The sequence below is a fragment of the Mus caroli genome, chromosome 2 (assembly GCF_900094665.2).
Source record: "Mus caroli chromosome 2, CAROLI_EIJ_v1.1, whole genome shotgun sequence".
NCBI lineage: Eukaryota > Metazoa > Chordata > Mammalia > Rodentia > Muridae > Mus > Mus caroli.
In genome coordinates this window covers 87,757,328-87,763,363 of record NC_034571.1, presented here as the reverse complement: position 1 = coordinate 87,763,363, position 6,036 = coordinate 87,757,328, and positions in this window count along the sequence as shown.

Here is a 6,036-nt window from a genome sequence, read left to right as displayed (position 1 = left end):
GCTCTGGCTCTGGCTCTGGCTCTGGCTCTGGCTCTGGCTCTGGCTCTGGCTCTGGCTCTGGCTCTGGCTCTGGCTCTGGCTCTGGCTCTGGCTCTGGCCTCTGGCCTCTGCTTCTTGATTGAGTATTTCTCTCAAAGATGGATCCCACCTCTAATTGCCCATCTCTTCTAGGTAGCAGCTTGGTCTTGCCTCGGGCAGGGCACACTATGCATGAAGGGAGAGACAATCTTTCTTCCTTAACTCTAGCATGAGGTTCCCTCCCTGGGAAGCTCTTCCTATGTACATGGTCTGTTTGTTGTCTGTCTTTCCATAGAATGGGAGTCCGAAGTCACTGAAGCCTCTGTGCCGAGTGCTGCTACTGAACAGACCACTGGGCCAGCGAATGAACAGATGCAGACTGTTGGGTTGTTGCTCAGAGTTGGAGCTGGTGGGGCAGAACTGTGTGTGAGAGGGAGAACTGAGTAAGTTAGAGGCTCCCTGATTGAGCAAAAGCAGTCTCTCCCATCTTTCAAAGGGAAGGGCAGATTCTGGGTCACTTTGGGTTAGGCTACCACCACTTCTTCAGTTTCCCACTGCTTGGCTGATCAGACAATGGACCCATGGGAAGGACTTTGTAGCCCAGGCTTAGGAGCCACTATGCAGGCAGGTAAAGTCACCTGACTGTCGCAAGCCTCAGCTTCCATCTGAGTCAAAGGAGGCTCCCCCAATTTGGTGGGAACTGCTGTTCTGTGAACTGCTGGAAGTCTACAAAGTTTCTCAGAATTTGAGCTGGAAGAGGACATTGTGGACACTTGGATGGTAGTAGGTATCAAGATACACAGCCCAGAGGCTAAGGGACTTTCAAATCTTGTAGACTGTCTTTGATGCTCAAACCTCTGATAGTCAGACAGAGCAATAGCAGCTAACAGCAGGTCTCAACTTTCTCCCTCACATCATCAACATCTCTGCAGTGCAGAGGAGTGAGGTGTTCAAATCGCTCAATTCAAGGATTCTGAATTTGAGCTTGAGATTCCAGCGGTGGGCTGGTCTCTGGAGATGAGCTCTGGGAAGGTAGGTGAGGCAGAGAGGCCTCCGTTCTTCCAGACGCTAGGAGATGCTCCTAGCACCCAGAGTCAGAATCAGTATCAGTGCAGTGCACCAGAAGTGACAACCGAGACTCTGCCCCACCCCCAATCCCTGCCCCCAATCCCTGCGGGACTGCCCATCAACCGAGGTCTGAGGCCCGCTGACCCAGCGGGTCCCCCACTGGATGGAGTGGATGGAGATTCTGAACAGTGGGAGGTTCCCCCACTGGATGGAGTGGATGGAGATTCTGAACAATTTCGACTGCTGTCACCTCACCTCTTCAGTTCTGCCCTTGCGCCTGCAGCCATCCCTGGGCCCCTAGTTCGGGCGGGGCTGCAACCCAGCTGCCCGGGAAGCTCTTGGTGCCTGGACAGAGCACCAGGTTTCCACACCAGAGCTGGGGAGCAGCGAGGTCGCCTCGCCAGTAAGAGATGGATAGCTTGATGGCTGCCTGGCTTAGTAAAGTCCCAGGAACAAGGCATTGCTTGCCTGGTACCCTGGAACCCTCACTGGAGCTGAGATGTTTTATCATTCCAGATCTGTAGCTACGAACTTGTCCCCAAAGAGATCTTGCCCTGTAGGTCACTCGGGAGAGCCAAGGGCATATTTTCACAGCGCAAGCTTCAGATGCCAGCAGCTCACAAGCTTTCCTCATTTTGAAGAAGTTCAAACCTGCAGCACTAGAGGTTTAAAACGGAGCTAGCTCCAAACATAAGATATACACATTGACCGTTTGTATTGTTCTCTGCCACTTAACTCTCTGTTCTGGGTGCCCTGGGTATCAGGGGCTTTTCCAGGAGATCAGATTCCCTTTCAGATGTAGCTCAGATGCACAATGGAGTCATATTCTCATCCTCTGGCTGGGCAGAGTTAGGCTAAGAGTTATGGTCTAGACTAGATCAAGGCATCTCTCAGAAAGCTCAAAGCTTGTGAAAAAACGAGTTTGTGGACCTTAGAGGCACGTTGTTGGAAGCAGAACCACAGGGCTATGGATTGGAAGCCTGTCCATGCTATGAACAATGTTATGCCAGTTGGAGCCTCCCTCTGAGAATACGATTAAATCCATAAGCCATTTCCCACTGTGTTAGCCAACCGCTGGCCTAGAGGTGTTCAGACTGTAGCCTCTAGTGATTTTTCTCTCCCCATGGAGGTTGCAGGACACACATCTATCTCCCAGGTACCCGGAGACTGAAATGAAGTTTCATATGATTTCCTAGGTTTTGGGCAATGGGTAGATCTGTCTTTGCTGCACTGCTTGGCTTTAGGAAGGCAGATGGGAACACCCATTTTCCACCTGGAGAGATGGAGGCCCCAGAAAGGAGGGAGAAGGTTGTTCTCGGCCAGAGAGATCTGAGAGATCTACATACATACATATGTCTGGTCTCAGAGCTCACTGGAGTTTCCAAGAAAGTCTTTGCTCCCTGATGGTTGAGGTCTCCAGTGAGGGCAGAGCTGAGCCCCTTGGGACAAAGCAGGGCTCTTTCTAAACTCCAAAGTCCTCTGTTTCTTCAGAAAGGCCCTCTCACTTCCCTCTTCCCTCTGTAGAGTGGCCTACCCACCCAACTGACTGCCAGAATGTGTACCTGGGAGGTGTACTCTCTTTCAAGGTCAAGGGCTCTTCATTCCAGCGCAGAGTGGGTTTTATCAGCTTCCCTATCCAGGAAGCAAACTACATCTGAGGAGAGGCAATGGGTGCAGGTTTCCATGGAAACAGGAGAGTGATGGCTGTGACGGGGGTGGGGGGCGGGAGATGGGGGAGGGTGGGGGGGTGTCCTAGCAGGGATCCCAAGCTACTCCATTTCCCTTTCTTTCCCCAACTCTTCTCTCAGCCAATCACCAGAGAGGAGAGTTGTGAAAGCTTCCTGGCTCTCCTCCAGGGATGGAGCGAGCAGGACCTGAAGCTCCCCTCTATGGCCCCTTTCCCATCACCCTGGCCTCTCAGGGCTTCTCTTCTAAGGTCTCATCTGTATGTCCACCTGCCTCCTCCCCCCCCCCCCCGGGGCTGAGAGTTGGTGATCACCCAGTGGCAGCTGTGTTGACTCCAGTCCCAAGCCTCTCTGGGCCCCAGTGTTGTCTTCATGAATGTAGGGAGGGGGCTTCTAGGCAGGGCTGGACTGAAGGGTGTGTTTGTGACAGTGGGGAGGCCCCTGGGAAAGGCAGAAAACAGCCTTTCCATTCACACCAAGGTCACTGCCCCAGCCTTCCATCCAGTTACTTACATCCCAGGTCTATTGCTGATTGGCTGTGATACACAAGTTCAGCTAAGTGACCACCTCTGCAGGCCTTGGTTTCCCTCCTGTGCAGTGCAGATGAAACTATAGCCATCTCAGAGCGATTGAAAGGTTAAATAGAAAAAAAAAAAACACCTCACTTGATAACGCCCTCAACAGCAATAACTACTTTATACACTGGGGCCTGGATATTCTAGATGTTAGAACCCTGAAGTGATCTGCTGGGGTTCCTGTCCCTTAAATGCTTGGTAAACCATGGGTCTTCCTCCTCCTCCTCTTCTGTCCACAGCTCCTTCCTGGGTAAGGATTTCCAAGCAAAGAGGAGGATAAGGGCCCGAGGAATTCAAGCTCTTAGATCTGAACCTTCCTGCCAGTTGGTGCAGGGTGGAGTAAGTTATGTGTCGTCCCTGGTGTCTGGGAGGAGGAGGGTCTCTAAAACCCACCAGCTTCTCATGACACCCACCCCAGTTTGTACTTGAGTCAGACTCTTGGTTCTCCCAAGTACTGTTGCCTAGAGCCAGAGTTCAGAGAGACCGTCCCCTTTGCCCAAAGTCACCCCACAAGCCATACATCAGGCTGGCTCTTAGCTTCGGGGTCCTGGCTCTCAGGCTTCATTCTTTTGTCCTAACAGGGACCTCATAGACTGGGGAGGAGACAAGAAAAGGGGCTGTGTGTCCTCAGCTCTCCCTGCTCCAATCCCCTTTCTCTCTCCTCCAGTTGCCTGCCCTGGGACACAAGTGGTCCCCACCCCAGCACCTGTCCTAGGAGGCAGCCTGGTGCATATTATGATCTAAATAACCCCCAGGATTGTGAAAGAAAGGGACTGGAGTTGGGGTGGGGAGGGCCGGGCCATAGAGAATGCTGGGAGAGACTCTTGGTTATCCGTAGGAATTGGAAACAGGATAGCAGCAACTGCAAAGAGCCTTTAGCCTGGTGCTTGGCTCGTAGGAGAAGTTCAGTTACTGCCAGGGGATGACATCTTCACAGCCATCTGCTCTCGCTACCTGCCCACAGTATCTCCTATCTCCTCCCAACTGGCACGCTATCCGCTATCCGAGAATTCCAGTGGCCTGATTACCCAACTCTCCCATGCCATAATAGGTCTCTCCTTCCACAAGACCTGTGGGCACACAGTTGGCTACTCCAAACCATCCTGGTAGCTGAAGCTGAGCTGAAGCTGGCCTTGAAGTGACTGAGGTCATTTTTCCAACTCATTGTCCAGAATAGGATCCCAAAAGCCCTGACAGCAGATCTAAGTGGAAACCGTCAGAGGTCACCAACATACTTCTACCTAGTCCTTGGGGAACACCACTGCTAGGGATCCCAGGTCCCCAGAACCACAGAGAACACACTTGCCAAACCCAAAGGTAGCTGATGAAATGAAAAGAAAACCTACAGCCCCAAGCTCCAGCCAGGCTGAAGAGAAAGGCGAGGAGGAGCCTAGCTGCTAGGTTCCCAGGAGGTGGCGCTTTCTCTGCCTTCTCGGAGCTTCTCAGGTGCCTCATAGAGCTCTGTCAGTCAGTCTGTCCGGGAACTGAGAGAGCAGGGCCTCCTTGGAAACACCTGAGCAGACATGGTTGCAGCCCTTCAGAATAACCCAACCTGATCTGGGGATGCAGCGGCTGCCTGGGCCTTCACTTCCTCTCCCTCTGAAGATCCCTAATCCTAAATCATTCCTAGGAGATAGAAACAATGCCTCCATTTTCCAGAAGTTGAAGCAAAGAGAAGCTACTTGAGGCTCACACAGAGGCTCACACAGTTTCTCCAATGGAGGGTCACCCACCAGCACGCCCAGCTCCAAAGTAGGGCAGGGACACCCCCAGTTCCAGGGTAGGACACTTTTTCAACTCCCACTTTTAAGATGCCACCAGAATGAACTCAGTTTAGACAGAGTAGAGAACGATTTCCCTTCTGTGGATGGATGGCTCTGAATCTGGGAAGAGCAGCAACTGAGGGCCTCCTGCCCTTTCCAAGGACATTCTCTGAGTGAAGTGACTGCGCAGGCAGACACTGCAGCAGCCAGGCTTCATATCCTTCCCGGAGGGTTCTCAGTGCCTGTAAGCATAGCAGCCCAAAGGAACCACAAAAGTGACCCCACAGGTCACGTGAGCCAGAGCCAGACAGCCTCGGAGGAAAGCGAAAACCTACCAAGTCAGTAATGAAGACCCCATAGAGTAAGAGTGAGGGAACAGGACAGGGTGTGTGGGATGGAGAGGGCAGGACAGTGTGTCTGTGAGGGGGCAGGACAGTGTGTGTCTGTGAGGGGGCAGGACAGTGTATGTGAGGGGGCAGGATGGTGCGGGGAGCAGGACAGTATGGAGGAGCAGGGATATAAGGTAGAGAGACCTTTGGTGACTTTTTGCCAGAGTTATAGGGGTAGTTGCCCTTCTGTAGGAAGGGTGATTCTATAAACTCATCTGTTTTCACATAGATACTTTCCATCCAAGACTTGCTAAAGACCCTCATAAAACCCAAGCTCTCCCTTCAAACAGGCATGGTGGTGGTATGTCAATTTCTAGAGTGTTCTTGTTTTGTTTTGTTTTTTTTTGTTTTGTTTTTTTTTGGTTTTTTCAAAACAAGTTTTCTCTGTGTAGTCCTGGCTATCCTGGAACTCACTTTGTAGACCAGGCTGGCCTCAAACTCAGAAATCTTCCTGCCTCTGCCTCCCAAGTGCTGGGATTAAAGATTTGGCCACCACTGCCTAGCTTGTTTGTTTGTTTGTTTGTTTGTTTTCTCAGAC